The following is a 24,548-nucleotide window of genomic DNA, read 5'->3' as shown; positions in this document are numbered from 1 at the left end:
ACTACTCTTTGGATACAGTTTTACAGAGTTTTCTTTTGTTTTTATATTGCACCCATGCTAGCCTATCTCCATCTAGATGATTTTCTTTTTTGTTTGTTTGTTTGTTTTGCTTGCTCATGAGAATGCTACACAAGACAATGCCAAAAGCCTAAGTAAGGTCAAAATATGCAACAGCTACTGCTTCTCCCCTGCATTAAGACTCTTAAATCATCACAGCGGTTGTTATTCAGCTCCTTGTTTTTCATCTCAGTGCTTAGAACAAGTTTACCTTTTTCCAGGATGTGTTGTTTTTTTTTTCTTTTGGGAAGTTGAAGGTAAAGTTGCTGAGCTTTTATTCGTCTCCTTTCTCCCTTCCCCGCTTCTTTGAAGCACAGACCCTGTACTTATGCTATTCCTATCATTGGTGGCTCACCAGGCCCCAGATGTCCTTCTTGAAACTAACTGCTAACACGTCTCAGACTGTTTCGGGCAGTTTTTCACATATGCTAGACAGATGTTCATCAGGTTCAGCCACATTGGCAATGCATTACTCTAAGTGCTATCCAATCTGCTCATTCAGGCTATCAGGTTTTTTAACATTAATTTACCCTTCTCTGGCTGATGTTACCTGTACCAGCAACCTGCTCACCTTTTCCAGTGATGAGTGAAGGAAAAAGCTCACTTTGGCATTTTTGGCCTCCTCTTCCCCCTTCCCTGTTGAGCAAGGTGGCCGTGTTTCTTTGCTTTTACTATTAATGTTAACACATTCAACTCATAGTGTCTTGTGCTGTCTGAAATGAAGAGGCAGTGGTCCCAAGTTTTTCCCTCGAGGGACCCCCTCCCCTCCAAAAAAAATCAATCAATGGCTCACCTTCCACAAAAAAATTAGGAAAACTAGCCTACCGTTTTTCTCAAGTGATAGGATCATCCTGGTAACATCCTGATGTTCCCTGAGTTTATTACATTATTTAATGCTGAGTGAGTAAATGGATGACAAAGTCATTACCACCACAATTATCAGCTAGTCATCAACTGCAATGTTTGTGGGCCTTCTGGGTCAAGAGGCTGACACAAAATGGACTATGCCATCTTCATCCCAAAGGAGCTAAGGTCTAAGGCCGAAGCATATTAATGGTAGGAATGGGCATCCTTTCTTGGTACATATGCTCCAGGGGTGTCATTGCCAGTGTTCTGGCAACGTCAGATCCATGCTAATCCAATGCATCAATCCAAGCACCATGATAGTTTGGCAGAAAGTGCTACCTTCATCCGATCAGATATTTTTTTTTATTATTTATTTTTTCCTTTCAAATAATTAAACTTCCTTTTGAACCAAAAGTACTTTTATTTTACAATCCCCTCTACTCAGCACTGGTGAGACTCTTCTGGACTATTGGGTCCAGCTCCGGGCTTCCAAGTACAAGAGAGACACAGACATACTGGAGTGAGACCAGTGGAGGGCCATCTGATGTATGAAGATAGGCTGAGAGAGCTGGAACTATTCAGCCCAGAGAAGAGAAGACCCCCTGAGTCTTCTCTTCAATGTGCTATCGATGTGTATTAGTACCCGATAGAAGGAGCAAAGAGGATGGACCCAGACTCTTCTCAGTGATGCCCAGTGACAGAACAGGAGGCAGTGGGCACAAACAAAACCACAGGAAATTCAATTTAAACACAAGAAACAACTTTTCTCACAGTGAGGGTGCCCACAGAGGTTGTGATGGCTCCATCCTTAGAGATAATAAAAACTCAACTAGACATGGTCCTGAGCAACCTGCTGCAGCTGACCTTGCACTAGATGATCTCTGGAGGCACCTTTTTGATGTCAACCATTCTGTGACTCTGTGTAACTATAAGAGGAGCAAGGCATTGTTATTGAGATGACTAGAAGAATGGTGAGCTTACCTTACAAAAATATGTTTATACATAAACAATGCATGCTGAGCCTGGGAGAAAGGAAGAAGGCTGCAAGGAGCCATGATTTCTCTCTATAAATGACAGAAGAGAGTAGATTACAAGGGAAGAACTATTGAAAGTAAAGAACTGGCACAAGATTAGCAGGTGACAAAGTATTATCTGACAATGAACAAAGTTAGACTTAAAATTAGGAAGACTAAATTTGTAAAGCACCACAACAATAAGAATACTGAGAGTTTCTGAAAAGGATTAGGTGAAATACAGCAGAAAGGGACCAGCCTTAGGCCTAGTGTTAATGAAGGGGCAGAAGAGGCTGCTGTCTCAAGCAGTAGAACTCATGAGGAGACCTGGGGGTAAAAAGTCAGGGACTGTGTTACCAAGAACTGTGGGCAGAGGCTGAGCTTTGCAGGAACCCACGGATGTCTCTAGGTCACCTTATTGTATACTACTGTGGATAAGAAGGAAGGCAGCATATTTTTGTAGGCCATGTCTGTGTAAAATACTCTGTTCTAGAAGTGGAAAAGTTTTATTCTGCGTTGAAAATTTTTTGTGATCTAAAGTTTCCCCCTTTTTAAGTGTATTTTGTCTTTCCTCTTTCTTTTGTGTGTGTGCTACAACAATCTGTTTCATCATGGAGAGAAACAGTCAAGTGAGGAGCCTGGCTCATCTCTTAGTGTGGAAATGGCCTACAGAACAGATGTTAAGCTTTACACCTCTGGACACTTAAATCATAACAGGCTTTATAAGCCTTCAGAGAAAATAAAATAGGAACGATGGTACTCTGCCAGGAAACAAACTAGTTTCATGACAGAAAGAAATCAATTCCCATCTGAAAATGAGAGAGCAAGGAAGATGAAAAGATTTTTCAGGTAACTTTTGTTCCAGCATCCCCCTGCTTCCAGCACAGGCTGAATCTTCCTGCCCTAACAACAGATGTTCACAGTCACCTGCGACTGTTGTTGGTGTCTCAGCAGATTTTTCTATTCCACTGGAAATGTTAAAGTTTCAAGTGCTTAAAAAGAAAGTAGAGGAGGGAACTGACAGACTTTGTATGCATCTCCAAAGAGATGAGTAAGATGTGTCAGAGAAGAGATTATGGTGCTGAAAAACAAACCAGTTAAGAACAGCCGACACTGTGTTGTGGAGCTTGCTAAGGAGGAATACCAGTTCATACCTTCATACTTGGCTGGCGTAACTAAAACTGAACAGTTTAACAAGTTTCTACATTTCCAGGAGTTCATAGCAGAGCATGAACTGTTACAGAATGATTTCATAGGGAGCAAAGTATCAGATCAGCATGAAAGAAAGCTGGCTGAAAAAAAGTTGATGGAAAGGTAAATTTTGCATTATCTTTCTGAGTGGATTCGTTATGTGTGTTCCAGGAAAATGGAATGGGTTTAGACAAAATCAACTCTCCCTTCTTGTCAGAGATGATCCCATGTGTTTGCTTAGCTGTGCACTTATAAGACACACCTACTACGTGCTGCAAACCCCTGAGCCCAGAGCTGTACGCCACTGTTTACCCTTCCCGCCATTGTCATTTGGAAATGTTGCGTGAAGTACACAGTAAAGCAGGATCTTGCAAGCTAGTGATCTGTATGGGAAAAATCACTGTTGGTTAGCAGCTCTGTAGGAACCGTATATTCAGCATCTTGTCCAGCAGGATGTTTGGAGATAATTTATGAAAGACTCTGTGTGTGCTGTAGACTGTCTTTACGCACTGGCCGGCCTCTCGTGATGGGTAGGATGGGGAGTGAATTTGATGAGTCAAGCACGTGCACCTTGCAGAAGTTGCTTCTGTTGCCTGAGTCACTGCCCTTGGGGAAGCATTAACAATCTCATCAGCACTGAGAGACAAATGCAGGACTAAGATACTGGATTCATAGAAATTAGGGATGGAACTTAATGAAAGCAGCTGGGGGTAGGTAAACTAACAAATGGCTAGGCTAGCATGGACTGGAGAAGAACTGGCATTTCATGTAAGATGACAGTAATTTTGGAAAGAATTTGACACCTTGTCCCTCAGTGTGGTACTTATGGCCAAGTTTTCACCCTTTGTAATATGCCAGCTGGTTTATCAGGGGCATTTCACAGAGAATTAAGCAGTGGTATTTGCAGGACCAGGGGAGAGAGAACTGCTGACAGAGAAAATAGAGATCAGGCTTGACTGAAATAGCAGTGCTAAGTGTACCAGCAACTGGCAAAGAAATGACCAGGCAAATAAGCAGAGGTATTGCTTGTAAACCTCTAACACACTACCAAAGCTTTTCAAGAAAATTTATGCAAAATGGGTGAAGTGAGGCAACAAATTCCTCCAATCTACTCGTGGGTATAACTCTTGGAGAAGTAGCATAATTTATGCTTGGCTGGATTCTAGGAGGTATCATCTGCCATGTGATTAACCAGCTTGCCCAAAAAGTTGGCTACTTCCCACTTCAGTAAATATCCCCATGCAGCCTTTCTCGTACGCCTCTGGGCTGAGAGGCCAGAGTAAAAGGAAGAAGGTGATGGGGGAATACAGAAGAGGCAAAGTGCTGTATTATAGTGCGATAAGAGCTTGATCTTGTAATTTTTAACACTGTTTTTCCCAGAAAACATTTTCCCCAGAAACAATTTGAATCAGTACCACTTTTGTGAGATAGTGTAACTCTGGTAAAGTTTAGCAGAAAGCTGTACTAACTAGCAGCAGTGGCAATCTTTGCTCTTTGATTAAATGGTCAAAATTTCTATTGGCCTCAGTTTGAAACAAGGATATTCACAAAGTGAAAAACTACCATAGTCTATTAGCTGCCTAAGAGCCTTGTTGTGAAAAAGTTAATCTTGGGAACAGAGCACTCTGAAGTGGGGCCAGTAACACTTGAGAAATAAAGTTCCCATGACAGAGGATGTAGCACAGGTTGCTTAAGAGACCCTTCCTTTCTCTCTTGCAGGTTTATTACTCAGAGCTGGTATGAGATTATAAGTGTATGGTTTTAGCTGTTGTATTCCTTAGCTAGGGTTTCTCAGGTTACTTATGTGTTAATTATGGCTCTCTGAGCTAACAGTTGCTTTAAGGGTCCCACCATCTTCCAAGAGCTGCTTCTTCCAAACCTGGAGATAATTTGTTGAAGTCAGTAGAGCTAGGCAGATTAATTTATATTTACAGAAGGACTGGCTGTAAAGATGCAAGCAAGATACTCAACAATAAGTTGAGGCGTGATGTAGTAATTGTTTTTTTTGCCACACAAATGTCGCCTTTGTTTTCTACTAGTCTTTTTGATGATTAGTACATCCTGTCTTGTTGAATGTGCACTTTCTTCTTACTGATGATCAAAATACAGAATTCATGCTATGACCATGACTTGATCTGGATTCTCATATTTCTTATTGCATACTGTCAGGACAAATGGCATGAATTTGAACAAAGTAATACATTCTGACAGTAGCTATTTCAGAGCACCTTCTGCACATGCAGATATGTAGTCATTCATTTTGATGATTTTACAGGAGCTTGAGAAAATCTGTGGCTGTGATCCCCTCCATTTCAAGCAATTACAGGTTGTTGAGGAAATGTTTGAAGATATATGCAACAGCTTTCTGATATTTGGTGATATGCTGAAGGAAATTAAGGTAAGATATATTCCTAAACTTTACCACAATATAAGCTCTATGTACCTTAACTATTGTTCTGAATGCATTATCTCCCAGTGCCCTTTGCCAATTTTTTTTCTCAGTGCATCTGGGACATTTAACCCTTTTTAGCTATAGTGAAGAAAGTCATTCTCCTGGGGATTTATATTCTTCAGGAGACTTTTCTCTGCCCCCTTGCTCACATGTTAAAATCAAACATAGCTAACAAACTTCATGGGCTCATAGCAACTTTTTTTTTTATTACTTAATCACTTGTGGTCTCAAAGGGGATGGCTGATTTCTTCCTCAATTTTGCTCCTTTTCCTACTGCACACAGGTAAGCAAACAAGAGCAGAGACTAGAAGTGTTAAGAGATATGCCTCTACAGAAAGTTGGTTTCCGGCCTGCTTGGTGATTTGACCTGACGCCATTTCCAGCTATAAGCATCCTCATGTTAATGGAGAAAGAGGAAATCACAAGGAATTGCACACCTCTGCAAATCATCTGCAGATGCAAAGGCCTCAAGACTGGAGGAAATAGCACTGGGGAGAAAGGTGAATTGGAAATTGCTCATATACAGTGGTTCAGGAGCAGGCTGTTTTCAGTCACTGCTTTCATCCATTCAAATTATGGCCACGACTGTGTCTGTGTGTGTGTGTGTGTGTGTGTGTGTGTTAAATGTTTCCCTCATTTTTTTTTTATATCTGACCAGCAAACTAAAGTGCATGGCTATAAAAGCCATGTGATTTGTCTTTAGTGCATTCCCAGTTCTGCTTCTGGCCCCACTGGTGAGACAACAAACCCTTGTATATGTCCCTGTCATTTTATGCCTTTTAAGTAACCATATAGCAGCAAGCCATGACTCTTTCTTCCTGCAGTGTCCCCCAGGTTACAAGACAGCAGCATCACATGCAATACTTAAATTTGCACTTGCTTAAATGTCTCTGTATGGTCATGAGAGGAGGGCAGACAGCTTTTGGGAAAGATGTATGAGTTCTTTCACAGGTTTCTCCTAATGTACTGTGTGAATTACACAGATACCAAACCACTGGCTACCACTTAAAGCACTTTGATAAAAGCATTACTAAAAAAACCCCACAAACCAAAACACCCAAGCTCTGAAACTTCCTTAACTTTTTTTTTCTGAAACTCTAACCCTAATTCTAAAATTATTAAAATGTTTGGGGAAAAAAAAAATCAGGCTGTAATCTACTGGTGAATTATTTTTGCACCTCTCACTTTGACAGTTACACGTGAGGAGTGATAATTCTTATCTGACTTATCAGGCATTTTCCTATTCTTTTTTTCCTTTTGCATTCTTACTATGCTGAAGGATGACACATGAAATCCTTTATGTGGGGACCAAATCTATTTGTTTCTCCTCTTGGACACTCAGGACAGTGATTTGCATGTGGAACACAACTAAAATATTATAGGAGAAAAATGAAGTTGCACTCTGATTCTGTACATTGTGATGTGGTGCTAGTCATGATAAAAATTCTATATTTACTCTCCCAGTAACTACTGAGAGGGGCAAAAAGTCATTCCTCCATATTTGTTGAGAAAATAATTACCTGCTAAAATCCAGCATTTATAGGCAAAGGAAGGGAAGAAGGGGCAGGCATTACAAGCAAGAAATCCTTGAGGAAGAGGAGCTGGTTGGTTAAGTGGACTGTGCTGAGAATGACAGTGGCATAGTCAAAATCCAAATGATCACCTCTGCGTTTTGAACAAACCCATATGTGGTAGCGTAAGTAAAAATTCTGTCACAGCACAAAAGGTATGATTTTTCTGGAGCCAAACTGAAACAAGAATCTGTAATATCTGGACTGTTTTAAACATTTTTTGATGGTCTTTCATCTCACTTTATTTAGAGTGAGTATGAGCTGTACATGTTGATGCTTCTGGACTCTGCCTATAGTGCAGTACAAGGTAGTATTTACTTGTCAATATTAGCTCCTTTCTTTGGTGATGCTACAAAGAAATTATGTATTTGAAGTCAGGTATGGGCACTTCCTGAACTTCCTTTTGACATAGGAGATCTAGTGCTTGTCCTTTGCTTCATTTCTTACAACAGTTTATGCAGGAGCAACCCACAGTAGAGAAATCTGAGACAGCAGCTGCTACAGAATTAGCAGAGCATTGGCTGAACAGCCTGTGCTGGATTTCAGAAGGATCAAACCTATTGTCCTTCTGTCTCCTCTTTGGTAGGGCCACATCAGGCTTTGTGCCACCTTTACTGCAGAAGTGCTGCTGTACAGAGGGTGACAGGCAGAGGTGTCAGGTAAGGTGTACTCCACTACGGAAGTAGAAGTGGAGCACAGAGCAGATGTCAAGCCCTGAGGGCAGAGCCATCTCTGACTGGCCCTGCCCAGCCCCCCTGGAGCCTCTTCCCACCCTGCCCATGGCACAGGACCCCATTTCAGCCCAGCCTGGACCTGTCAGTCCCTGCCCCTTTCCCATCTCACCCTTTTGTATTCTTTATTTTTTTATTTTCCCTACTCCAAAACTCACCCCTTCTACTCCTGATGGCTTTTTAGACCTGTGCTCTCCATCAGCCCAGAGCCAATCCTTTGGATTTGCTCTGAGGATTTCACCCTAGTTATCCGGTCTCTTTGGCATTGAGCCTGGGAGCTCCTGTGTGATATTGACAATCTGTTGAAATGAAAATGAAAGGTAATGATGAACATGGCACAGTTGACAGCATAAGTGCTTTGTCTAGGATGACTAAGTAACACACCGCTCAGTGGCAAAACACCTAAAAGGATTGTCCAAAAGCAAAGGGGTTGCATGAGTCTGAGTCTTTGTATTTACTCCCTGAGACACACAGAGAGAATTGTCCATATTCTTTTTTATCTGTAACAAATCTTTAATCTATTTATGAATGGAAAGAACTTTGAATAACTCTAAAACCTGCCATAGGGGTTTTTTTTTGTTCATGTCTAGCCATATTAGCTCTTAGCCTCATGAGCAGCTCATTCAGAACTGTTCATCAGAACCGAGTTGTACTGAAAACGTAATTTAAAAAATGGTGCCAGCACCTGTAGCAAAGGAAATAAATATTCAATGACATGACTTCACATTTTACTCTTTTTCGTCCATTCTCATAGCCTCTGAAGGCTGAGGTCAAAGGGATGGAAACAAAGCCTTCAAAGGCTCCAGAAATACAGGCACTCAGGACAGATGTACAGGTTCTCATGAAGAAAGCCAGTACTGCTCCGGAAAGAAACAAAAAGTGTTGCAAATTCTGTCAATCCCTCTAGCAGCGACTAGGTAGATGGGATAAAGCAGAAACAAGTAAATACAGTTCTTGAAGTCAGGTCTTGGAGAGAAGGCCAAAGGATTAGATCCTGTGGATGGCCTGTTCTAGGTAAAAATCTTTCTCCTTCCTTAATATATATTTTTGATCCCTCCACCCTACCCTGTCTTTTGTACCAATCACACTGGGAGAAATGGTTTAGCTCTGAGCAGAACAAAGGCTTTCTTTTGCCATTCCTAACTGACCCCCACCAAAGAGCTTATGTCATCACAGAGAAGTCTCCTGACCACACAGACTGCAGCCTGCATTGTTAAATTTCAGACTGTGTCACTTTTGCTGAGATGTTAGCTTTGGTCCCTATTATGGAGGTGACAGGAGCGGTGCTTTCAATTGCCTGTGTCCTGTCCTCTAAGATAGGACTTGGTTTGACTTCCTTATTTTGACTAGCTTATTCTCAGACTTTCTGAGGCTCCCTGTCTTTTTTGGACTGAGCCAATGTTTCCATGCCTCTGTTGTGTGCCCCTGATATTTTATATCACAGCTTCCAAATCTCCTTCCTCCTGCTCCCAGCTCTGACCTGACTTGCTACCGTCAATGTTTGACCTTGTGGTTGTTTAATTCTAGAGCTCTAACCTTCAGGCTTGAAAGCTGTCCTAGCAGGAGATCTTACCTACCGACCTACCTGTTCTTGCCCCCTCCACTGTCTGAAGATGAAGAATTAAGAAGTCAGTCTTCCACTAAGCTGCTGGTTCCTTGCCTTACCCTTCCCTCCTTTTTGTGTATGTTACTCTAACTAGACTAGGTGACATAGGTTTTTTATGTCTTTTCAGTTGTTGATTCCAGTATATTTAGTGCGTACACATTACAATATTTACATCGTACTTTCAAAATGTAATTTGGATGATCCCGCAGTTAAGATACTGGAGTGTGAAAGAGACTCGTGTTCACTAGTTTCTTCTAGTGTAAACAGGAAGGTAATTAATGGTGGCCCAGTACTCTACATGTCTATACTTTTCTACAGAGAGAGAATTCATAATGTGTTACTGTGGGATAAAGTCAAACTGGCATGAATTTAAGATGGTTCAGGGGCATAGTATGGAATATTTATAAAGCATGCATATGCAAATTTTATCTAGGCTACAGAGATTGATTTTTGTGCAAGCTTTTATAAATATTTTAGAAGTAAAGGGGAAAAATATGACATTTTGTCTTCTGCCAAAGGGCTGAAAGGGAACAATGATAAACATCCTAGAATGATCTAAAGGAGTTCTTGAGAGATCTGACAGCTATAGGTATAAAAATCCAATACCCTATAAGAGTGTTCAGTTCTGGGTAGCAATCTGCTTCCAGAGAAGTGTAGGAACTTGCGCTATCCTAATGACAACTTTCTATCTTTGCGTGAAAGCTAACAATCAAACCCTGAGTCATTTGCATGCATTAGTTGTTACTGGGAGTCTAAGACTGAATTTTTCCTCTTGCCACAGATCATGTGTAGTCCTTTGTACAGGGAAACCATCCTTGGAGGGTGGGCAGATGAAAAGATTTTCCTACAAGACTGATGTCTTTTTAAAAATCATTGTTTACTAAATGTTAGAATATCTGGCAGGATTTTTGAGATCTGATGAGGAGAGGGGAAGTGAGAATATTGAAGTATACGCAAAGAACTAAGCCATCCACTTATGTTATCGTGATACCTATGTGCCTCACTATGTGTGGAAGTAATGTGTAATTGCTTCAGTATTTTCATTCAGTGAACAAGAGGCTTCCACTCCTAGGAAAAGAAGCTGAAGTTTTATTGAAGTAGAGGGTGATTGTTTGAATCCTGTTAGCTTCTCACAGAGTGTCAGTTCTTCTCTTCTTTGCATTGCTGGGCATTCAGACCTGGACTTACTTTGCTGTAATTCGGTGAGCTTGAATTTGCTCTATGCCCTGTTAGAGCAACATCTGGCCTCTGGATATGTGTAATAATCCTCCTTATACGTAACAACTGTTTGCTCACATCTAACTTTGTATATGATCTTGAGAAGGTATTTGTGAAACTATTGCTCTATTTTGTTCTATTCTAGATTGAAGAATGAATTAGAAATGGCGCTATGGATGAACCAGAAGGTAAAACAGGTGAGTGATAGGACAGTTCTGAGTCAAGCAGAAAAGAAATGTGGCACAAATTATGGTAATAAGGTGTTGGAAGGAAAACAAACCAAAAATTACTTCAGCTGTTGAGATTTTTCCTGTTAGTATGATCAAAATGTGCTGACATCTAATGAAATCAGGTACATAGCATCTTATACTTCTTTCACTCCTGGCCTTATCTGAAACCAGTAGATGTCAGTGGGAGACTTTCTAATGCTGAAGAAACCTAGGAAACTGCCAAATCATCTCTATGAGTCTGTGACTGATTCTGTCAGAGTCACAGCACTCTGGTGTGTTAAAGATGTCTCAGGGGACAGTACATGAAACCCTTCAGCTGGCAGAAACGTGATAACTGGATTTCATGCTTATCATCAGTAGGTTAAGCCCTGAATCACGTGCTTTCATGTGCCCTTCCTAAGCTTCTTTTCAGCCTTCACTGTAATATGCTCTCGTTATCCAAACAATAGTCCAGTCCCTCTTGGATGCTTGCTGGGTACTTTTGTTCAGTAACAGAGTAACAGCAATGAGATTTACAGTCTATTTATGTACTGCTCAAGAAAGGAGTGTCTTTTGATAAGGCCTTTGATCAGTGGAATCTGGATCAGGACCTTTCAGTAAGACAAAATGCATAGATCCAGAAAGTTGTGGAAGAGCTAAAAGACAAGCTGACAGATGATGAACTGGGAAATCCTGTGAAATGCCATCAGGGTAAATTATAGTGTAACTAGTCTGTGTTTTATGTCTTTATTGAAAACCGGTACTCAAAGCACCATTTAGAGCATGAGAACATACCAGTTTGCAAACTATAATGTGGTAAATAAGGAAACAACTGTTTAAGTGGTGATATAAAATGCCTTCAGCATTTCCTCTTTGAGGAAAGAGGAAGGTCTAAATCTGCTTTCTGCACAGTATCCTAGTGTCCTGCTCCAGGCTGTGGGCAGTTGTTAGCTTCACCATGGGCAGCTCCCATCACTGGCCTCTAACTCACTTTTACAAACACAACTTCAGTAGGAACAATGCTTGAACAAGCAAACCAGCTTCTGCCTTCTTTTTTTTTTCTTGGCAATTAAACTGGCCTAAATTCCTCCCTAATGTAACTGTCTTCCCATCAATGAATGTATGCCTGAATGCAGCTGCCCTGATTATATTTGTTTCTACGGCATGGTACAGGTTTTGAATGCCAGAGCTTTGCAGCCAACCACTAAAAAACTCCATAAAATCAGTCATTGGCTCTGGGTCTCCCACAGGACTAATGAATAAAACAATCAGAACTCTCTATGCCAAGGCGTATCTGAGGAATGGTTTTGCATAAAATGAGCTAAAAGACATTTAAACAACGGGTAAAGGTTTCTCCCCTTCTCCTCCTTACCAGGTACTAATTTAAAAAATACTTACTCAGTTAACCTCAAGCTTCCCCTCCCTACCTTCCTCAATTACACATTGAGGAATCAAAACCAGCCAAGTCAGAAAGAGGTAAATGTTGCTGTTCTTCTCTTTGTGTTACAGCCCAAGCCAAGAAATTTGGTCCAAATGTGCTAACTTGTGCTGGCACTATAGGGAACAAGGCTCTGCAAATATTATTTGGGGGTTGTTTTTTTGGTTGTTTTTATTTTTTTGTGAGGTGGGGTGCTAAGAAATGAAAAAAAGTATTTACAGTTTTCCCAGAGGAAAAAAATGGAGATCTGATTATTTTTTAAAATTAAATAAAATGTTTTCTTAATCTTTCTAAAAAAGAAGGCATTATGTCCTTCTCTTCAGGTAGCGTTTCTCTAAGGCCCTTCCAGGACCAGTAGCTATCCTGATCCACAGAGGGGGGGATATGCCCTTTACCTTTTTCAGTGGCCCACAAGAAAGGACAGGATTTTTGAGAAGCTAATAGCCATTATCCCCTGGGATGGGGAGCAGTGGGAAGCAGAGCCAGGCACTTTCCCCACACGAAGCGGTGCATCACTCAAGTTGGGATCACATTTTCTTCCTCCAGCCTGCCTTGCTGTTCATCAAAGGTGTTGGCTCTCACTGGACCTGTTGACTGCACATTGACTGCACCGCAGATCAGAGGGAGGCAGAGGGGGGTTGGCTGCCCATGACAAGCTGCTTGGAGAGTAGGAAATTTAAGGGTCCTGGGATCACAACAGGCAGTCTTTAATCGTTGAAACAGCATCATTACCCAACACAGGGGCCTAGTCCTGAACCTGACAGTGTGGCACAAAGCCGTTGTATTGCAAACATGGCCAATGAACTACTGCGGGCTCCAAATGAGACCCTCCTAGCTCCAGGGCATCCCCTGAGTCACCAAGATTTTCTTGACCTGCTCCCTGCACCAGTCAGACAAGCCAGGCCGCACTATTAGGAGCTCTCACACAGCAGAGACAGACCAGTTCTTCCTCTCCCCATTCTCACTCCCTTTGCCTATGCCTTCCTTCCTTCCTTCCTTTCTTCCTTCCTTCCCCTCTCTGCTTGCTCTGCAACTGTGGAGCCGTGGAGGTGTAGCCCTGCACCTTGGCATCTTTCCTGGCTGCTCCACTTTCCCTAGCTCCCCTTGCAGGCAAACACCAAGAGGTGAGCCAAGGTGTGGGGGACAGATAAAAGAGCATGACCTTGAGCTGTATTGTCACCAGGGAAGAAAGCAGTTTATTTGTATTAGTCCAGACCCTTGGAGTGAGGGCCACTATTAGCCTGTGCACGTAGCTCCCCTCATTCCCTAGGTGAGGAGCTGGCAAGGCCCCATAACACAGCTCCGGCTGCAGAAGCACAGACACCGACTGGCTGCAGATGAGCCTGCTGACAAGCTGTGAAAAGCTGAAAAGGCCTTTGACTCGAATGAGACCCTGGCTGGGCAGGAGCGTGAGCTGGCCATGTAGAATCTTGTAGGATCATGTTATTGCCTTGTTTTAGTGAGATCAGTGGGTGAGGTGGCAGTGAATTTGGCCTGTAAAATTCTGAAGTGCATTTTCTGGACTCTCCTAAGGGAGTACAGCATGTTCATTCTGCTCCTTGCATGCTGTTATCTGTTGTCCGTGCTGGGATGCAGTGATTTCCTCCTTGGCTGCGTTCCCATTGTATCTAGAGCCTGACTGTATTTTTGCATGAAGTGCTAAAGGGCATATGTTGGGGTGACTGTGAAAGGCAAGCGGCATAGCTCGTGTTCAGACTGATGGAAATGAAGTGTAGGTACAGTGTGTGTTGCGTGTGTGTGTGCAAGCTGAACTGGGGGCAATGTTGTGGGTGCTCCTGGTCTGTTCTGCTTGGCTTGGTTAACTCAAGCTTGTACTTGGGTGTGCCTACTGAAAGCACTATGGCCACAGCCTTAGATGCCAAATAGCTTTCCACTGCCAGCTCTGTCCTTTAAATTGTGGACGTGTTTTTATACTTCCAGAAACCTGTAGCAGACATAAGACAGAGAGGATAGCACTAAAACTGCTTTCTGTTTCTGAACAGCTTGAATCCATGAGGTGTAAAGTTCTCGATAAATGGGAGGAAATGGACATACTAGAGACTGAGAAGAAACAATGGTTTATGCTGGGACAGTGGATATCATGGAAAACACTCTTAAAGAAAAAGAGGAAAGAAATCATTAATTCTAAACATGTCCTAGCAAAGTTTCTTGAGAAGTACTGGTGTCCAGGCACTGCCATGATGGACCCTTTAGCACTGGGATTGACACTCACTGGTCTTTCTTTTTGTCCTCTGGGAACATAATGTGTGCCTCGTCCAGGCACTTCTATGATCACCACAGTGTCCAGCCTCTGACCCTGCAACAGGAGGCCTGTAGGCTGATCCTCACTGTGTCAGATGATGGTCTACAGACACAGGGATTATTTCTGAATTGATGTTATGAGTTTGGGGGTTTATAATCAAATATACATCAAACAACTGCAGTGTCATTATTTGTAACCTGTTGAATTTCTCAACCTGGAGAACAGGATGGTTCTGGGTGGGATTTTCACGTATTCTAAGCTGGATTCGTGTACCCTTGAAATGAATACTGAAATGCCTAGTAACTTCAAAGGGGGAGACATAGGACAGTCCTGATTCTCTTTGAAATTTCATTTCTAGATGTTTAAATAACAGAACTTCATTGCAGATTATTCACTGGGGTATATAAATGACCATAGCTGTGAACACATTTCAGACACAGACAGGAAGTTCAGGTTTAAGTCTAGACTGAAAAAGATGCCTGTGATGGATTGTCTATATCAAGTAATGGATTTTTAATAAAATTACAAATATTAACATGAATACTTGTTTACAGAATAATGTTATTAACTTTTTTTTTTGTAACTCACTAGGCTCCATCATTATTGGTTGAGCTCTCATTGTCATCGGGGCTGTACAAAGAAATTAGTGAGAGACATGCTCGTATTGAATATTGCACAATCCAAGGTACAGAACTTGCAGAGATTTGTTTTATGTGCTGAAATTTGCATACTGAGAGTGGCCTCTGTGAGGAACACTTAAACTACAGAAGTTAGATGCTTGCAAATTTTTCAGAATTAGTGCATTCAGCATTTAAAAACTGTATTTCTTTTCTACTGGCAGTTGTGGAATTAGAAATAGCACATGAGCTCAGTAAAGGCACTTTTAACCAGTCCTTGTCACTGGTTATGGTCATAAGTGTTCCAGCTGTGTGAAGTGAGGAAGTAATTTCATGCAGCTTAAATAGACGCTAAAAGTACAGTCAGCATGAGCAGGGAATAATGCGTCACTTTTAATGGTGGGCAAACAGCAGTTGTTTACTTAGGGCTTATGTTTGGCTAAGCGTCTAAAAGGTCAAACATTTCTCCAAACTTTCTGTCCCCTGAAGCAGTTATACCTGTTGACAGGACATCAAATTAATTGTACTGAGAATAAAACAGAGCTTCCAGAAAGTCACAGGAAAGATGAAAACAAGCTGTGAAAAACACATAACATGAAAATTGCCCAAAGTCTGTATTTGTCTCTTCACCAGTTCAGGTACAGGTATAGCCATTGTGTTCTTGTACTGTGCCTAGCTGCCTTTCAATTGAATGATATATTGATTTTCCTGCCAAATTTTTCAACCAACCCTTTGCACTGCTACCTAAGAGTACAAGACAGAAGTCTGTCACTTGTTTCTAAAGCAATTAGCGGGCCTCCAACATCAGAGAGCTGTAGGTGAGGAGGTGAACTCTTGGTTAATTTGGACAAATTTACATGGTATCAAGATATTAGAACAATGAATCGCAGCAACTAGTCGTGACAACTTCAATTTTTTTTAAAATTTTTTTTTTTGCTGGCAAATAGGAGATCTTAGGCTCCATGTGTCTTCTGAAATGTTCCTGTGTACGCTGTGTAAGATATGCTCCCACAGCATGATAACAAATGAGTATATGAAATCTGGTCCTCTGAAAAAATAGCCACGCTGAGAAGTTCCTCTCTTTGCTTTTTTAAAACAAATATGATTATTCATAAGGTCTTTAAATATAAATGGCTGGTTTCTAGATTTGGGGGGGGGGTTTTTGGGCAGGGCTTTGTCTGTACTGCAATGAAAAATGACAGTCAGCAGGTGGCAATGTTGTATAGTTGTTCCAGCAGCAGACAGCCACATCAGCAAGGGAAAGAAACCTCCAAGAACAGCCATGAGGGAAAATGGAGTGGCCCCTCCAGGCCAATGGAGGGTTGGCCTTTCAAAGCATACTTTGGCTGAATGCTTGTGTAAGCTTACTGAGTTCTTATCACTATTTGTAACAGCAATTTTCAACGTTTAAAACTACTAATTTGAAAGGGCAAGCCCATTATCATTTAAGAAGAGCAATCTAATTAAACTAGTGCATTTCCATATTCTTTTAAAAACATGATTTCATAATGCTACATAAGTACAACATGTTCTTTCCCACACAGATTGCATTTTTAAAAAGATAAGTGGGTCTGATGCATTTGCTTTTGCTGGAATGTTGTGTGACAATGTAACTGATCTGTTACTGCCTTTTCAGGCTGAAACTATGAAAATCGACTCATCAAACACGTTTCTCCAAGGCCAAATAAAAGTAAGTTATTTCCTTAGAACTCACTGTGTTTCAGGCATAAAGCAAACCAGTTTATACATGAGTTACCTTCACTAGGTCTAATCCCAAATCACCGGAAAGCTTCTCTTTGGCTTCAGCAAATTCCAGATTAGGCCTGCCACCCTTTGCCAGCTCGAAAGTTGAAAGGTTCTCGATATATTTCCACCTCTTTTTTTTTTTTTTTTTTTTTTTTTAAACTACTGTGGAATGCTATTAGGGTACTTTGATCTAAATATGTAAATGAAAGCTGCAAAACCTCCCTGCTTCCAGCTGTACTGAAGGCACTGGAATGAGGGAAAAGAGCCTGTGGCAGATAACTCCAACATATAAAATCCAAGGAGCAGCTCAGTGCAAAGAACTTGGAAAGACTTCTGTAAAATATAGGGACTAACAGATGTCTTGAGAGAAGAAAAGTGAGTAATAGTTTGAATAAAACAATCTTTGATTCATATGATATTCTGCTGCACACTCTGAAGACTGAAGCTCTTGTGTTAGTAGCCAAAAGAGCAGGCATCATTTCAGATGTTAGTGAAATGTGAAGTACAAAGCTCTTTGCATCCAGAGTTTTGTCTAGCAGCTCAGTCTAAAGCCAGAAATGGACATATATGCTGAAAGACAAAAATCAAGTAATTTATATCCAAGTAATTGGCTTAGCAAAAGCAGTGCTATGAACACCCTTCCTTGTTTACACGGTAAGACCTGGTTTTACTGTCTGTTTGGTTTCCCTCAGGGTACAAAAACTGGCAAGAAGTGAGGCTCTATGTCAGACTCAAAGACATGTGTAACTTGAGATGTAGTGCTAAATGAAAACTCCTGTCACACAGGAACTACTTACTATAATTTATGTCAAGGTTAATGGAGTAAAAAGTATTGGAGTATTTTAAATGCTGATCAGACATGTATCACTGCAGGTTTTTTTCTTATGTACTGAATGATATTTCAGTGTTTCTCAACATTTATGTCTTTTTTTACAGGAAGTTGAAGGAAATATCACAGAAATTTTACATAAACTGAGAATCACTTGGGAAGATCAAAGGTGAGTCTGAAATGTTCAAATATCTATGTCAGTGGAGTTACACAGAAAGTGTTAAGAGTGATGGAAATGCCAGTTGTAATAAATTGCTAGGCCAAATTAAGACAGATTAGTTATTAATAGCAGCTGCGTTCAAGTGCTGGTTGTAGAGCACACCCAGTAGCAGCTGGGAGTCATAATCAGATATTATAGATTTGACTTCAATATGGCCCAGTGTTAAATAAGAAAAATTAACAATGGGAATGATGCATAGTGTTTGATTAACAACCCTGATTGTTTCAGTTGTTTATTTAGCTACAGAACAGACACATTATGGTACTTGTTAAAGCCTTTCAAGTTTTCTGACAGTGTCCTGCTGATTTTTTTCACACCTGACATGGAGGAGTTCAATCCCTTGTCTGTTCTGACATTGCTCACTAATGCCAGTTTTGGTAACTTTGTGGAGTTTTTTTTATGTTGGGAACTGCCTCAAGATTCCTAGACTTGTTTCACATAAACAACTGGGTCGGTTTATTTATTTATTTATATATTTTTAAATGGGTGGATTATGGGGTCATCTCAAGCATTTGAGATAACATGTTTTAAGAAGTTAAGGCATGCAGCTTTTATTATTGATGCTGCTTGTCAGAAGTAAATACTGAATACATTTGTTGCTGGGGTGCTCAAGCCTTAGATGAGGAGCCATCAAAGCTGAAGCAGCATGGAGAAGAGGCTGTCTCTACTTATTCATCCACTGTTAATGCCATGAGATGAATATACTCAGGTATAAGTTTCAACATATGTGGCATAGCTTCAGTTTGGTTGTGAGTTTGTAGCGCTGCTCACAGGCCGGCTTTTCATGCTTGCAATGCAGTTTTGCAAAACCTGAGAAAATGTCAGCCGTAAATAAGGCTGCATATGAGTTGAAAAAAATACATCTATAAAATAGCTGAAAAGACTAGGTTACTGTCAGAACAGAAGGTAGCTTTTCGTTCATGTGCCCTGCTGTTGTCCACAGGCATGTTTGCACCTACAATTTATTGGTATAAGAAATCACTGCATCCAGGTAAATCAGGTAGTGGCAGGCTGCAATCAGTTTAATTCCTTAGTCTGCTGCATGCCTAACTTATTAATTAATATCTGCACATGTAATACAAATTATTTAATCTATCAACTAGAGGTGGACATCGCAGGTTGGTAAAGGCCTGAACAAAATTACCAGAAGCTCACTAACCTTAGTGCATTTTTGGGTCAGCCTTTTAGGTTTTCAGACATTAGGCAGACATTATGGAGTTGTCTCCTGTTGTTATAACACAACACTAAGAGAATGGTTTCTCAAGCTTAGATGGCAGGTGGTGTTTGTGCCATAGGGCCCAGAACAGTCACTGCAGGTTCCTGTTGTGTTTGTCTGTGAGCTACACACTTTCATGCACAGTTATGAGATTGTTGGTAAAAATCCCAAATGATACATACAGACTCCAAAGAACAAGATCCATTAATATAGGAAAGAAGGATTCTATTTTCATCTTATTCCAACATTTGGCATTAAAGGGGATATGTTTTATTTGCTGACACAGACAGAAAATTCTACTTTTAAATTGTATTAGGAAAGTAAGAAAAATATTTTTTTTTTTTCAAAGAAGACTTGAGTCTTAGCAGAAAAGAACCCTGAACTCAGATCTTATGAAATGTAAAGCTTTTCAGTTCTCTTTTAGCTTAAAACAGAAAATGAAGAATTCTAGGGCTCTATAGAATCTTAAAATTAAGGTTAAGCTTCAGTTAATTTACTGTTTCTGGCTCTTTGATTAAGTTGAGAATTGCCAACGTCAGATTTCACGAGGTGGTATGTACAGTTACATTGGACTTCTGTTGCTGGAGGGTGGCAGTATGAATAGTTCTCAATTCAGGAGCTGCTACCTAATGATCTAAGACCACTAATATATGATAAATTCATGAACATGGAAAGCAACCCGCTTTATGGTATGAAGTTACTGTATATTATGTTGTTAAAATTTCCTGGATCGATGCATTCATTAAGCTTAATGAGAGGGAGAGGAGGAATTGGAAGAGAACAAGAGTAAAGCAAAGCATGACATCTAAATAGTCTCCCCACAAACAGCATGGAGAGCACTTACTAGACAATGGCATGTGTCTGGCCTCCTGCTTAAATTTGCAAAACTTGCTTTGCCAGAGCTGAGTGCTAGTAGATCTAGAAATTTATGGGTGATTACAAAATTATATGCAAAATTGCATGAAAGCCTGTTGGTTACTGGTAGTTAGGTTCAGCTCCTGAAGGGAACATAAGTCAGGGCCACTGAGGTGGTAAGGATGACATAAAGGACCTGTATGAATAGGAGAGTCCCTTGATCCTTCCCTTCAAAAAGATATTGATGGGTCATGGTCTAAGAACATGCACAACAGGAAAGGTGCAAACAGCATGATAAAACATGATCATGCTTGCATCTGCTTAGAAATTACAGAACTGTGCATGAACCTACTTTCTGGTAGTTCTTTGATTTTGAAATGAGAGTTGCATGACCTGCAGGTCAGGTATGGAACTTAATAGATAAAAGCCAATGTCATTTGACAGACAAAACTTGGAAGAAAACGAAGCATAGTTGTCTCTGAGAGAATATAGGATGTATTTTGTGAAAAGTTAAAATTTGGGAACATTATTAACGTGGAATAATTGGTCAGCCAAAAGGCTATTAGAAATAAAACATCAAGGTAATTAGTAGTAGATATAGTTGAATACAAGGTTAATTAGTCTCATTTGTATGATGTTAATTATTAAAAGTAATCAGCCCTGGGATACTTACAGAAGAGCTCTCACTAAATGCTTTAAAAAATGTAACAGAAAGACTCTTACATTTAGCTTCCAGCAGAGCTTATGTATAAACCTTTTAAAGATGCACACTGTCTTGGGATTTTTGCATAATAAGATGCTTCATAAAATGAATGTCCAAAATTCTGCCCCTCCCCCACCATGTTATGAATCACATTTCTAGAGCTGACATTATTCTCTTTCTCCAGGACAGATCAGGGAGACTGATACATTAACAGCACCATGAGATTTCTGAATCAAAGCCTGTCTTGAGGCATAATTAAAGGAGGGCGTCTAATTATCTGAAGTCAAAACTGTATCGTCCTTTGCCCTTAATGCACATAAGATAACTTAGATGACATTTAATTAGAGGCAAAGCATAGATTAATACTTGTTTAATATCTACAGTAGTAGCTTCCCTCAGGTGCTAAGAGATTGTCCAGTGAATTGGGGCAAATATTTAGCCTGTGTCTGCAGCTAAATAAGTAATTTGCAACAAACAATTTACTTAGTTAAGTTTCTACTGTTCCTGCAGCAAGAATGGGATTTCTTCAGGCTTAGCAGCTATCTGATTAAAAACTTTTTATTTTTAATTCTCATTTGAGAAATCAAAAATACTCAAAATACAAAAGTTTGAACACTGTTGTTTAGCTGTAAATGGATGGATTAAGTCATATGGTTTTATTTGTTTTCCTGGTTATATAGTTTTGCCTGCAGCTCTAGTGGAAGTAGTGAAATTCCTTTTGGACTTAGTTTTCCTTTCTAATTTGTATTGGTCAACTGTCTCTCTCAAGACTTTGTAGAAGGTGGCTAGAAAACAACTACAAAATATGATTAAATATGTTCTTTTTGATGTGCATAAATATTTATGAGGATGGACACCCCACCCCTCGTATTTATTGTCAGGTCTTAACAGCTCTATTTGATCCATGTCTAGGTCATTATAGGAAAGGAAGGCAGCAGAAAAGCAAGCCATGCTGTGGAAAAAATGACATCCACGCTCAGCATTGTAAAACCTTATAGACCAGTGCCATGGATATAAACCATCTTTTCTTTCAGCGAATTATACCAGATCTAGAAAAGGTCTCTCTCTTGGTCTCTGTTCTTTAGAAAGGTGTAGAGGGATACAGCATATTTTTACATTCTAGAGCTGCTGCATCCAGTTGAGAAGAACAGGCAGGTGGATGGTAGCTTTCTGCCTACATTCAGTCCAACAAATTTCACTCATCTAGCAAGATTTTAGGGAGGATGAATCATCCCCCGGAGATGAATCTTTCTCTCTCTATAAGCAAATTCCAGTGCCTGAAGTTAGATGAGTTGATCTTAGTTCCTTTTGCATGGCTTATGATGGGAAATTTCCCCAGTGCTGCTTGTGTTTGCATTGGGGAGCTGGCTGTCACGGACTTAGATCTCAGTTTCTGCTCAGTGATTGTGTTGATTGTATGCTATACTTTTTTTAGGAAGGTGTGGGAGCTAGTAGAGGGAGACTTGTTACCTGAAAATGAAGAATGAGTTTCTGAGAATCCAGAAGAAAATAAGGGTAATGAAGATAAACACTCATTACTTCAAATGTACTCTTAACATCTTGAAGTTGTGCAAGCGGAATCCAGGCTTGAAAAACTAGTGTTCGACCTTAGAATCAAGTATTATAATGCAACTTCAAAATCAGAAATGTAATTTCATGTATACATACCTTATTGTGGATAGCTATAACGCCTGCATAAAGAGATATTTTCATATCACATTTTTAGAAAACATCTAGTGCTAATAATTTTTATATTAAATACCTGTGTTCTTTTATACAGTTTTCAGTAGACACTGCCCTTGTTCCGTCATGACTCCTTTCCCTAGGGAAACACCAACAAGTATTAATGAAACTCTCGGGACAGAACTCACAAGTGGAAGTTATTTAAGTAAATCGAAGCTGCATCTTCTAAATAAGATATGTATACTAGTCTGGAATGAGTCCTTGAACTATGGTGGTACATACTGGCATATGAACATTGCTTATGTGAGTCTTTTCATGATCCCCACATTTTGGCTTTCATTTTATAAAAACTGACTATGGCTGCAGGATTTTTTTGGACTCGTGAGTTGGGTTCGGGTCAAGTGGAAGCATCTGCCAGATTTTGCAGAAAGCCTAAAAAAACAGGTCAAAAAAAAGAACTAGTCCTTTCAACTGAAATGAGTCTTGTTGTGAATACCCCTACTTAAACTTTTGCTATGAGGATTGTTTCTGTTTATCTTTATGAAAAAACATGAAGGAAAAGTAGGAAGGAGACAGATTATACCAGCTGCATAGTTGTATCCATGCTAAAGGACCATCTTGTTTTGGCCCATGCCAGATCAACCTGGGAACAATGGAATCTTTTCTTTTCCAACGTAATAAGTAATAAAATGGAAAGGGGATGTAGGAACATTCACACTTTGCAGCAAGCAAGACAAATCCAGAGATGCCAATGTGTCAAATGGATGTATTTGCATTCATTGGAGGGACACTCAGTCCAAGAGACAAATAGACTGTACATCCCAGTTTAACCAAGATACATAGTCTACTGCGGGCGACCTGGGAGGAGTCTTTTTTTTTAAAACAATACAAGACGAAACAAACAAGAAACAACCAAACCCATCATTTCCAGAAAGAAAGAGAAAACAAAAAAACCCCAACACAACAACCCAGGGGTCTTGGGATTCCTTGAAGTTGTTTCTTATTTGGGAAAACTAAAAAGCTATTTCAGTTATTTTTAACTTTTTTTTTCAATAAGGTGGTTTCATCAAATGTCATGAAGAGATTGTCACTGTATTAGGAGACATTGCAAGACATCAAGTTGAAGAAGTTACTTCATGGAGCTGACTTGTTAGGTTTTTGCCTTGGTTTAGGTGCAGATCCATAAAAACCTGTAGCTGCCAGAAATAAAATATCCTTAGACTTCTTCCTCTAACTTCCTTCTGGCTCAAGCTACTGTCTAAGACAAGAGACACATGAAGTCCAAATTCTGTAGTATTGCCTGTGGTCTCACAGCATTTTGGTACCTCACTTGCACTGGACTCCCATAGGATCCACCAATGAGACATTACTGTGCCTGTCATAGACATAGACATTTTAGAGCATGATTCCAGCTTGTCCTAAAAGATGTATTTTAAACTATTTAAAAAAATTATTTTAGATCTGTAGTCCCTTTATTCTGTCTTCTGAGGAAGCGTACAAGAACAGGGGTGATTAGGGGAATTAGCAGCGTCTCCCAGATTCTAGTGAACCACTTTTTGTTTGAATCTGCCATCTTCTGCCATCCATGCTACTAGAAAGCAGTTAAACAAGCCATGATGAAAAAGAAAGAGAGAAAGGCAGTAGTATTATCTCCATGATTTGCTGCCCAGGGTTTCATTTGGCTGTGGAAACCTGCTAAAGAATGACATTGTCACCAAGAAGTGAGGATAGGATTTTCTGTGGGTAACAAGAGTAGTGAGAATTAGAACATAAAACAGAAAAAGAGTTGAAAGTAAGCCAGAATCCCGCAGTAATATCTAATCTGTGGAGTAGGAAGGGAACGTCATATAGCAACATATGGTGCTGCTAGCTACTGGAGACAGCATTCTGTGGAAAATGCTTTCTGAATCTGGGCCCACAGTGCCAGTTCCCATGTCCTGTTTTAGAGATGAAAAATGGAGAGTTGCTGCAATTTGCGATTGCCCAGGAATGTACTCTGTGAGAATGACTTAAAATATCATAAAGTCCCAAATTCCATATTTAATATCAATCTCTCTCTCCCTCTTTTTTTTTTTTTTTGGGGG

The sequence above is a fragment of the Egretta garzetta genome, unplaced genomic scaffold (genome assembly GCF_000687185.1).
Source record: "Egretta garzetta isolate BGI_Z169 unplaced genomic scaffold, ASM68718v1 scaffold1118, whole genome shotgun sequence".
NCBI classification, from domain to species: domain Eukaryota; kingdom Metazoa; phylum Chordata; class Aves; order Pelecaniformes; family Ardeidae; genus Egretta; species Egretta garzetta.
Note: the sequence above shows the minus strand (reverse complement) of the source record.